Here is a 12,883-nt window from a genome sequence, read left to right on the forward strand (position 1 = left end):
GTCCCAATTTACAACTTTTTAAATTGGTTTTTCCTGTACATTTGCCCAAGATAGGACACGCAAGACACGTACAGAGTGAGGTGAAAGAACAAGGCTGTTTGGAGCTTAAACATGAAGGTTTAAGTGGCAAGAAGAGGCAACTACACTGATTTTCTTTTGTCTGCTTTGGTTGGAGACATGTGAGATAGCAGCTGCAGTCTTGGTGTTTCTGGAAGCAAGGGTTTCCTTTGCTTATTAGAATCAGGAACATGAGGGGGAGGAAGAAACTAGAATCTTTGCAATTTGTTGTGGCAGGAAAGAGTTTTCTATACTTGCTTATGTGTGCAGAGGGGAGCAACTGGAGCCTGCTTTTTTCAGCTGGCAAGCCTGCAGGAGAGGTTACAGCAGAGGATGCGCTGCCTTTCTCTAACTTCCGAAGTGCTTTCTCTATCTGGGAAGCCAGGTGGAGAAGGCACAGCAAGCAAACAGAATTCTTATCAGTTGCTCCTGATCTGTATATTCCTGTGAAGATCAATGGTTATATCTAATAGTAAGCAACCTCACTTTATCTAAGGGTGAATCTACACTGTAGAGTTTATGCAGTTTGACACTGCTTTAACTGACATGTCTCTATGCTATGGAATCCTTGGATTTGTGTTTTGGGTAGACTGCAGCGCTCTTTGGCACAGACGGCCAAAGGACTTGCCAACCTAAATCCCAGGATTCCACAGCACTGAGCCTTGTTGGTTAAACTGGTGTCAAACTGCATTAATATTACAATGTAGACACACCCCAAGACTCCATTGGGATCAGTTGCTGCTTTGATCATGTTAGAAAATGTCTATAAAAATCAGGCAAGCTCTGATTTTTTTAAATCTTCCCAGTCTCTTTAAAATTGGCAGACAGCTGAGTAAAACTGCCAGCTTTGTGGCTACTTTAGTTCTATCAGAACACTACCACTAGTCTCTAATGCAGGGGTCCCCAAACTAAGGCTCGGGGGCCGGATGCGGCCCTCCAAGGTCATTTACCTGGCCCCCGCCCTCAGTTTTATAATATAATATTTTTATATCATTTTAAATAATATAATATATTGTATATACATATAATATTGATAATGTTATACAATATAATACTAATAATACCATATAATAATCTTAATTATATGATATATATTACATATAATATTACAGTATAGTGGTATAGTTCAATATAGTAATATATAATGCTAATATTGTGCTATGCTAATAATATAATATATTGTATGTACATACAGCTGCTCTGAGTCCCCTCCGGGGTGAGAAGGGTGGGATATAAATGTAATAAATAAATGTAGTAAATGAATAAATAATTTTAGACTTAGGCTCGCCCAAAGTCTGAAATGACTTGAAGGCACACAACAACAACAACAATCCTAATTAACTGGACTATCTCATTGGCCAGAAGCAGGCCCACACTTTCCATTGAAATCCTGATAGGTTTATGTTGGTTACAATTGTTCTCATTTTTAAATATTGTATTGTTCTCTCATTGTTGTTGTTTTGCACTACAAATAAGACATGTGCAGTGTGCACAGGAATTTGTTCTTTTTTTAATTTTCCAAATGATAATTCGGCCCCTCCACATTCTGAAGGATTGTGGACCGGCCCTCTGCTTTAAAAGTTTGAGGACCCCTGCTCTAATGATTCCCTATGGAAATGTCTTTCCCATTTACATCAGTCTCAATTACCAGAGTGAGTCCAAGATGACACCCCCCCTCCACACATGCTTTTGTGCATATGCTGTATGCACAATAATTACTCTAATTCTGGAAAATGTCTTACCTGCAAACCATCATACTACTTTTCTACTGGGAAAATGGAAAACCCATTCAGGAAGGAAAAACCCTGAAGATACTGGGTCTTCAAAGATCTAATTAGGATTAATGAATGAATATGGTGAGGGGCTTGCGTGGTCCAATGAACCTGCGGGCACAACCACGGGAGTCACACACTCCCAGGAGTGGCCACAGGGGAGGATCCAGACCAAGAACAATCCCAAGACCCAAAGACCTCAATGGCGGAGCAGGTGGAGGATAACATGGTACATGTTACAACGGCTGTGAAGGCGGAAGAAGGCTGCAACAGACTTAGAAGCCACTCTCATTGTGTTAATCACACCACTGCTGGAACCTCACTCTGTGAAGACTGTGTGTTGACCGGCCGTGCACCGACCTCCACACATTAAAAAAAATCATGCACAGGCGTCTTCCAAGAAATGGAGGACCATCATCCCTCGAACTATGAGGGATCGCCTAAGTAAGTACTAGAGAAAGGAGCAGAGAACATTCCTTATTCCTGTTCTGTATGTTAGAGAGGCGGAATGATGTTCATAACAAGGTATTATTACCGAAAAATTTATTTTACAGCAATCAGTATTTCATAGGCCACTAAGACCAGCCAAAATGTTTCTGCTCCTCTAATTTGAATGTGCAGTTTCAAGATTCAAGATTGTAGTGACCCTGCAACTGAATTTTAGAATAACCACAGATACTAGAATAGTTTAGACAAAACACTAAATTATAGTTTAATCTGTCCCTGGACTTGTAAATGTGTGCCCATCTGCCTGGCGTTGCCACAGGAAGAGTTCTGAATTTTTTCTGAATTTGCTTTACAGGAACAGAAACTTGTTAGGATCACCAATTCTGGACAAACAGAAATGCCCCCCCACCACCACTTGCTTATTACTGATAGTTTTTAGGTTTGTGTGATATCTGAAACTGGGGAATTTAAAACAAAAGGCCACTGTTGTCCCAAGGCGGGATAGTAGAGTCATCCTTATATCATTTAATAGTTAAAACCTGTGCTTTAACAGTATGCTGTGTTCAGCATTCAAATTCCAGCTATTTGTATGACCATTTTTATTTCACAGCTATCAAGATGTGCAGAAATACCTCAAAGAGAAAAAATGCCACCTTTTATTTTTATATATATATATATATATATATATATATATATATATATATATATATATAAAACCAGTTGTCTTTGCATTTTCTTTCTGAATATTGATGGCTATTCTTGGGGCAATGTAGAAATAACTTTCACTAATGACTGCTCTTATGGTGAATGGAAAACCTAACTTTTCAGCTCCTTAAAGATGTAGGCAATCCTCATTACAAGTATAACTGTTGTGTACAAATGGCCAAGCATTTAAACACTTGCATTGCTGCAATTCAGCTGAACATCTTTGTTTCGTTATCTAAGGGGGAAGACTGTCATCTGGGGATGATAGGAAATAAAATTTCACACATTTCGAAGTCACTAATACATAAAGAATTTCACCAACATATCCATGAAGTGTTGCCATTAGCCAAAATAATTGATACAGTACCTTTTTGTAGAAAGACATCTAGTTGATCAGCACAGAAAGCCTTCAACTCTTTCTCTGGTTTATCTTTCTTCACCAATGCCACAACATAGTTAGCCAGTGCTGAAGGATCAGCATCACATCTAAGGGGAAACAATATGTTTATCAGTATCAAATATATTTATCTATATATATAAAAGAGTGATGGCATCACGGCAATTCACAAAACAACAAAAGTACAGGCCCCCCAACCTCAAAATTTGACAACACAACCCATCATCCACGCCTCAAGGTTGATACAACAAAAAGAAAAGAAAAATAAAGTCCTAATTAGAGGGAGAGCAATAATTTTTTTATCCAATTGCTGCCAGTTTAGAGGGCTAATCTCTGCCCACTTGGTTGCCTAGCAACCAAGGGACAGCCAGGCTTCAGTTAGGGGACAGGGAGATTTAGGCCTCACTTAGACTTCTTCCACAGATTATCTAATTTGCACTGGATTATATGGCAGTGTAGACTCAAGGCCCTTCAACACAGCTATATAACCCATTTATAATCTTATATTATCTGCTTTGCACTGGATTATCTTGACTCCACACTACCATATAATCCACTTCAGTGTGCATTTATACAGCTGTGAAGAAGGGGCCTCATATAATCCAGTTCTAAGCAGATAATTTAAGATTATCAATATACAGTAGAGTCTCACTTATCCAACGTAAACAGGCCGGCAGGATAAGTGAATATGTTGGATAATAAGAAGGGATTCAGGAAAAGCCAATTAAACATCAAATTAGGTAATCGTTATACAAATTAAGCACCAAAACATCATATTATACAACAAATTTGACAGAAAAAGTAGTTCCATGCGCAGTAATGCTATGTAGTATTTACAGTAAAGTCTCACTTATCCAAGACTCGCTTATCCAACGTTCTGGATTATCCAACACATTTTTGTAGTCAATGCTTTCAATATATTGTGATATTTTGGTGCTAAATTCATAAATACAGTAATTACTATATAGCATTACTGTGTACTGAACTACTTTTTCTGACAAATTTGTTGTCTAACATGATGTTTTGGTGCTTAATTTGTAAAATCATAACTTAATTTGATGTTTAATAGGGTTATCCTTAATTCCTCATTATCCAACATATTCGCTTATCCAACGTTCTGCCGGCCCGTTTATGTTGGATAAGTGACTCTACTGTACTGTATTTACAAATTTACCACTAAAATATCACAATGAATTTAAAACACTGACTACAAAAACATTGATTATGAAAAGGCAGACTGCATTCCACACAGGAAACAATCAGGGCCAGCTAACACCTCCCAACAAAGTATTCCCATCATCAAAGTCTGGCAAATCCTGTTTTCTCAGGGCCACAGACAGTAGAAGCACATAAAATAATGCAAACAACACCACTCTGAAAACAAGGGAATTCCAGACAGGAAACAATCAGGGCCAGCTAACACCTCCCAACAAAAAATTCACTCAGGGAGGAAACAGCCAGGCTTTAAAGCTGCAAGGCGATTACATCCTAATCATTTTTCCTCATTGCAGCATTCATACTTGCCTCCAACAAACAAAAAAAACCAATCAGAAATATTGTATATTCATAACCTTTAGGAAATAATATCCCCTGATGGAGCAGCGTGTTAAAGCGCTGAACTGCTGAACTTCTGGACTGAAAGGCCACAGGTTTGAATTGAGGGAGCAGAGAGAGCCCCCACTGTTAGCTCCAGCTTCTGCCAACCCAGAAGTTCGAAAACATGCAAATGTGAGTGCATCAATAGGTACTGCTCCGGCGGGAAGGTAACGCCGCTCCATGTAGTCATCCCACATGACCTTGGAGGAGTCTACGGACAACGCCGGCTCTTCGGCTTAGAAATGGAGATGAGCACCAACCTCCAGAGTCAGACACGACTGGACTTAATGTCTGGGGAAAACCTTTACCCTTGACCTTAACTACCACCAATTTCTCAATACTTTATTTCCCATACCACCATACTTCGCCACAGCAACGCGTGGCCGGGCACAGCTAGTAATATATAAGATAGAATGTTTTCAAGAATTCTATATAAACCACAAACATTAGTTCTTCATATATCAAACATCTATGTCAGACAGAACCTGCTCAGTATAGCAAATAATCCTTCCATTAGGACCTCCTGAGAATCTAACCTAAAGTAACTAAGATAAGAAACCTGTAGTCAAATTGCCTGCATATTTCAAATCAAGATATGAAATTCACTCTCTCAGCTTATACATCCTGTTGCACAGCTCCAGATGGTACAGAAACAACTCCTAGTAGAATTTGCTGCCATGTCCTAGAATCTCAGACTGACTATGTGGAGTCTTAATTCTAGCCAAAACTGAAGTTGTTTGTTTGTCCTGGGTGGTGAAGTACAGATGATTTATGGTGCATCTACACTGTGGAATGAATACCGTTTGATACAACTTTAACTGCCATGGCTCAATGCTATGGAATCATAAGAGTTATAATTTTACAATGTGTTTTGTCTTTTATACTAAGTAGTGCTGGTGACTCACCAAACAACAACTTCCATGAATCCAGAGGAGTGAGTGATGGCAGTTAAAGTGCTGTCAAACTGTGTTAGTCCCACAATGTAGACACACACTTATTTTCCCAATGGAGCTGAAGTCAACCATTACCAACCATAATAAGCACAAGTGGGAAGATCCCACAACACAGGCAGTCCCTGTGTTACAAACATCCAACTTACATATTACTCCTAGTTACAAACTGGGTGAGGCAACAAGAAGTGAGAGGAAATCTACCCCTAGGAAGACAAATTCACTCCTGACACCATTATCATAAAAAAGGTATCCCTACTGAAGTTTTTATCACCAATCTTTGTTTCCACAACAACTCAAAATTTTCAAAATCTAATTGTCACAGGGACAGAAAGTGAGGTAAAATTTTCTGAACAGGGGCACAGACAGCAAAACAAACATCACAGGGTTGGTAACCCTTCCCTATGTAATCCAAAAAAAACTGACTTGAATTATACTGAAAAATGTACCTGTTATGACTTACATACAAATTCAACTTAAGAACAAACCTACAGAAATGATCTGATTTGTAACCTGGGGACTGCTTCTTTTTCCTGACTAAACAAGATAGCTTTAAAACATCAGGGTATATCTCCACAGTCACACGGGGGTGAGGACATATAACCACCAGTACAACATAAACTGGGCAGAGGGATTCCTGATTGGCCATGTGGTATCTGCAGTTACAGACAAGAGGGAAGAAAGTGAGTAAAGAGACAGTGGACATTTTTCTGTAATATTCATTAAGATACCTGGTTATACTAGCATATGATATACACAGGATTCTAGCCAGACTATCAAACACAGTAGGGTAAAGAGGAAACAAATCTGTCTTGATTTTATTTGTCCAGTTATTTCAGTTCTTTGAAGAATCTTCATATTCTTCCAGGATCTTTAGATCATAACAGAAATACAAAATTCCACCCGCAAAATATTTTTTACATTGTAGTTTTCCAGAAGTTTTTTCTGGCAAAGTATTCCAAACACTCTACACATTTGTAACTAGGCCTCAATTATGTAATTATGCAACTATTGGTATAACCAGACCTATAGTTGCAAAAGGAAGCAGTTTCTATGACAAAATATGTGTCATGTCAAAAAATTACTTAAGAATAATGTGTTCCATCAGCTGCTCCAAAATAATTCAGGTTCTAAAATCCTTTAAGGTAAACCAGAATCTACCCTGTTAATAGAAGAAAAATGGGTCCCAAAGTGACCCATTTAAGGTTGAATCAGGTGTCAAGCAGGGATGTGTTATTGCCCCCACCTTATTTTCCATCTTCATCGCTATGATACTTCACCTTGTTGATGGGAAGCTTCCCACCGGAGTGGAAATCATCTATCGGACAGATGGCAAGCTATTTAACCTCAGCAGACTGAGAGCCAAAACCAAGGTCACCACAACATCTGTTATAGAACTCCAATATGCTGATGACAACGTAGTCTGTGCGCGTTCAGAAGAAGACCTACAAGCCACTCTAAACACCTTCGCAGAAGCATACGAGAAGCTCGGCCTCTCACTGAACATCGAGAAAACCAAAGTGCTCTTCCAACAGGCACCAGCTAATCCCTCTGCAAAGCCAGGAATACAGCTTAACGGTGCAACATTAGAAAATGTTGACCATTTCCGCTACCTTGGTAGCCACCTCTCCACAAAAGTCAACATCGACACTGAAATACAACACCGCCTGAGCTCTGCGAGTGCAGCATTTTTCCGTATGAAGCAGAGAGTGTTTGATGACCGGGACATCCGTAGAGAGACCAAGGTGCTTGTTTATAAAGCCATTGTCCTCCCAACCCTGCTCTATGCCTGCGAAACGTGGACTGTGTACAGACGTCACACCAAACTCCTGGAGCGTTTCCATCAGCGTTGTCTCAGGAAAATCCTGCAAATCTCTTGGGAAGACAGGCGGACAAATGTCAGCGTGCTTGAGGAAGCAAAGACCACCAGCATTGAAGCGATGCTCTTACGCCATCAACTCCGTTGGACTGGCCACGTTGTCCGAATGCCCGATCACCGTCTCCCAAAGCAGCTCCTCTACTCTGAACTCAAGAATGGGAAACGGAATGTTGGAGGGCAGGAAAAGAGATTTAAAGATGGGCTCAAAGCCAACCTTAAAAACTGTGGCATAGACACTGAGAACTGGGAAGCCCTGGCCCTTGAGCGCTCTAATTGGAGGTCAGCTGTGACCAGCAGTGCTGCGGAGTTTGAAGAGGCACGAACGGAGGGCTTAAGGGAGAAACGTGCCAAGAGGAAGGAGCGTCAAGCTAACCCCGACCGGGACCGCCTTCCACCTGGAAACCGATGTCCTCACTGCGGGAGAATATGCGGGTCAAGAATCGGTCTCTTCAGTCACCTAAGAACACACGCCCAAGATACCAAGGTTGGAAGACCATCGTCCTCGAACGACGAGGGATCGCCTAAGTAAGTAAGTAATAGAAGAAATGTTAGGTTGTAATTCTAAACACAGTGCCTGCCAAGCCAGAAAGCAATGTTGTGTCTAAAGGGGTGGAAATCTATTTAAACAAATAATTGCACAGGATACCTGATAGACAAAGTCGTAAAAACCTGATTATTAAATCATTTTTATAGCATTTGGCCTTTAAAATAATCAAGGATACCTATGTTGCCGGAACTTTCTATGAGTTGGGGGGAAAGCAAGGAATCTAAGAGTTAGATAGAAAAATGCCAGATTTCTAATACATGGATATAATGCATGTAAAAATAGTATCTTAATTTTAAAAAATGGTATTGTTGCAGATTGGATTAGAAAGAGTAAAAGGTACTTTTAAAAACATCATACAAGGCTTGGGTAGGTCGAGGCTTAATGGCAGAATACATAGTTTGCCTACAAACCAACTTGGGTTCAATCCCTGATATTAAGATTTCGAGGCCTGACCCAAATCTCTGTATAACTGCATTCCTAAAGAAGTACTACAGATTTAAAAATACAGTCAAGTTTTCACATCCACCAAGGTTAGGGGCAAAGGAACTCAGCGAAAATAGAAAATAAAAAACCCACAATTTAAAAATGGGCATTTTAAAAAAATCTGAGAACATCTCTGTCGGAATCTCTAGGTTCCTGCACCATGTAGTGAACTTCAAAATCACACAGAAGTACATACAAATACCTAAAGAGACTATTTTAATCAAAACTGTGAATAACTGAGCCTACAAATCTCAACTATGCAAATGTGGAGGGTTGGTTATACTAGTAGACTGGTCAATGACATCTTTGCCTGTACAGTAGAGTCTCACTTATCCAAAACTCGCTTATCCAACGTTCTGGATTATCCAATGCATTTTTGTAGTCAATGTTTTCAATACATCGTGATATTTCGGTGCTAAATTCGTAAATACAGTAATTACTACATAGCATTACTGCGTATTGAACTACTTTTTCTGTCAAATTTGTTGTATATGATGTACATGATGTTTTGGTGCTTCATTTGTAAAATCATTACCTAATTTGATGTTTAATAGGCTTTTCCTTAATCCCTCCTTATTATCCAACATTCTGCCGGCCCGTTTATGTTGGATAAGTGAGACTCTACTGTATATAAAATAAGAAAATTTAAGACAGATTTTTCAGTATACATACACTATTTTAAAATGCAATTCTAATGGAAGACTTATGACTTGCTTAGCTTTCATATAATAATCAGAGTTAGCACTACTCTCCAAGTACAACAATGACTGTAATGCTACTATCAAAAATAATCAAAATGGTTCATTCTGGAACAACTATGTGTGTGTGTATGTGTATTCAAGTCTGTCTACTTATGGTTATCCTAGAACCCAGGGGTTTTCTGCAGTCACAGTTATGTAACCCTATAATTGTGTAGTAAATGTTCAAGTAAATGTTCACTTTTAGACTGATCATTTTTATCATTTATAATGATTGTTGAGTAATACATTTGAATTGTATTCATGCAATAGCAGATAAGAATGTTATACCGTAGTCAACCAAAACAGCAAGTCTAGATAAATAACACTAAATATTTTGAATGAGCTGTAAATTAATTTGCCACAGCACTATATGATTGGGGGAAATCATGCTAGGACTCTGAGTCAGAAGTACTGGCTGCCTATTTAATTACACTATATATTCTAGATTACTTTAATCTCATAGAGACCTCTACGTTTTAGACAGTGTGTATGTGTCAGGAGTGTTTATTTGAAGACTATTTCACTGTATAGTACTTGGAAGCTAATACATGGGATGTATGATTTCCAGTAGATACTTCTAAGATTAGCAAAATAGCTGTCTTAAAATAACTAAAGTGACAAAAGAGACAACTAGGAGACAAACGTGAAAAATCTAAGAGTTAGGACTATTTATGGATCTAGTCCAGAATCTCTATCCATGCATCTGAACAATCTAGTGTAGTGACATTTGCTTAGAAGTATTGACTTCACAAGCAGCAACAATATTTAGTTTATAACAATATTTAGTATAAACACTTGAGTAAAAAGGAAATACTGTACAGTTAATCAAAAAGTACTTTCTTTTAAAACTACAAAAATAGATATGACTATAGAGGCCACAGGTTGTTTTAGTCACCACTCTCAAATGCTTTAAACTGCAAACTTACTTATGCTTCCCTAGAGTAAGACCAAATGAACCTTATTTCCAATTCAACATGACCTAAACATGCTCAGGACCCTATAGTAAGATACCCTATCTTGCATAGTTAGATCTATTGTATGTCTAGAGCCCAAGAAAATGAAAGTGTGCACCAGAACCTAAGGAAATTTCCTTTAGTATCTCACAGAGGCTCCTTCAGATGATAAACAGGAGACTTGCACAAGAAACCCAGTAAGATCTAATAAAAGCTGTGCATTCCTTATTTGAAAAGCTTGCGGCCACAAGTATTTTGAACTTTATGGAATAGCTATATTTGCCCCTATATACATAATGAGACATATTAGAAATGGGACCCAGGTGTAAACAAAACATTTCTTGATGTTTCATATAATCTTATACATATAGCCTCAATGTTATTTTAGACACAAAGTATTTAAAAATTTTGTGAACAAAACAAAGTTTGTGTACACTGAACCATCAGAAAGCAAAATTGTCACTATCTCAGCCACCCAGATATACAACTTTGAGGGATTTCTGGATAAGGGATATTCAACTCCTACCAGTTTTACCATATCCCTGAGGTTCAAAACTGAAAAGGCAAATGTAAATGTTCCCTTTCATCTAAAAACATGTAACAATAACTTGACAATTATTTCAGATTCTGAAAAGGATGAAGTGAGAATAGGATGGGCCGTATTTCATCCTGGTTGTGGAGCTCCAGCAGTGAGGTGCTATTTTTTTCAATATTGCAGCTAAGGAAGTCTGACTGTCCTGCCAAAATGATACACAGCAGTTCAAATATACTATTAAATCATTAGTCACCAGATGGTGTGTTTTGGGTCACATTAGGATAAAGTGTGTAACAAGAAAGGAAGGACAGCCCATCACTACACAGATGAAAGCCTGCCAGGTGAAGAATTCTTTTGGACTGTATCTAACCCAGGCATGGACAAACCTGGGCCTTCCAGGTATTTTGGACTTCAACTCCCCAATTCCTAACAGCCTACCGGCTTGATCTTTACTGTAGAATTAATGCAGTTTGACAAGGCTTTACTTGCTATGGCTCAATAGTATGGAATCCTGGGAGATATTTTGATGAGGCCCCAGTACTCTGGCAGGGAAAGCTGAAGACCTTGGGTGCATCCACACTGGCAAATTCATTAATGCTGCTTGACCCCACTTTAACTACCATGGCTCCTGGGATTGTTCCTTAGCTACAACTTGCACTATCCCATTCCCTTGTTCTTGCTTACAGTTGGCCATGTTTTACGACAGTTGTCACCATAGGTTATTGGGCGCTGTTCAGAGTTTAAGTTGTTTTATATGCTATTGGTTTTATTGTGTGTGTATCTTAATGCGTTGTCTTAGGCACCTTGTGCCATATGTAAGCCAAACCAAATCCCTTCGAGGAGATGGAGGCGGGGTACAAAAATAAAGTTGTTATTATTATTGTACTGTGTGTTTATTTTATGTGTTGTTTTAGGCACCTTGTGCCATATATAAGCTGCCCCAAGTCCCTTCAGGGAGAGGGAAGCGGGGTACAAAAATATTATTATTGTGCTTGTGGATTTATTATTATTATTATTACTACTACTACAGTTTGGTGAGGCACCAGAAGGTGGGCAGAGAAGTCTAAAGCCCTTGGGAAACTATAACTCCCACGAACCCATGGCAGTTTAAAGTGGTGCCAAACCACATTCATTTGTTAGAGTAGATGCGCCCTTTGTAAAACGACAATCACTCCGTAGCCTTGAGGCGGGGCAGTCAAAAGCGGTGTCAAACTGCATTAGCAGTACAGCGTAGATGCCCCCTGGCCTCCCTCTCCTCGCCTGTCTCCTCCTTCAGTCAGAGAGTGTTTTATTTTTCCTGTAAAAGTTGCCCACCAGCTTTGGGAGAGCCTTCTCCCTACGTGGTCTCTCTCTCTCTCTCTGTCCCTTCACGGGACCACCTCTCCCTCCTCAAAGAAGCCCCTCAACCTTTCCCTCCCTTCTCTCTGGGCCACTCACCTCAGGGAGGCTTTCCCTTCCAGGCCCGAATTCCCTCACCCTGAGGGCCATGCTCTCCTCCTCCTCCGGGCCTTCCTCTCCCCCAACCCTCTGCCCCGTTTTTCCGTACTCACATTGGCTCCAGTAACTTAGCCAGCCAGGACTTGAGTGCGTCCACGTTCTCTATGATCATGATGAGGAGAAGGAGGCGGCGGGTGGTGTTGGTGGCGCTGCTCCGGGGGCTACACGACTCCAGGCGACATGCCCGCCCCCTCCCTTCCTCCGCTCTCCGCAGCAGTTCCTCGCACTCCGGCCCCTCGCCCTCCCTTCTCGCCGCGCTGAGGGCCTACAAGCCGACCAGGAACTAGCAGGTCCAGGGCGCAACCGAAATTGCTGGGTGCCGGAG

The 12,883-nt window shown here is 40.0% G+C and overlaps 1 pseudogene; it reads right to left on the reverse strand.

Annotated features, from left to right (window-relative positions):
• The window catches only part of LOC134294843 (RNA-binding protein 27-like), a 59,149-nt pseudogene extending 46,266 nt beyond the window's left edge, over positions 1-12,883 (reverse strand).

Source organism: Anolis carolinensis, unplaced genomic scaffold, assembly GCF_035594765.1.
Source record: "Anolis carolinensis isolate JA03-04 unplaced genomic scaffold, rAnoCar3.1.pri scaffold_25, whole genome shotgun sequence".
NCBI lineage: Eukaryota > Metazoa > Chordata > Lepidosauria > Squamata > Dactyloidae > Anolis > Anolis carolinensis.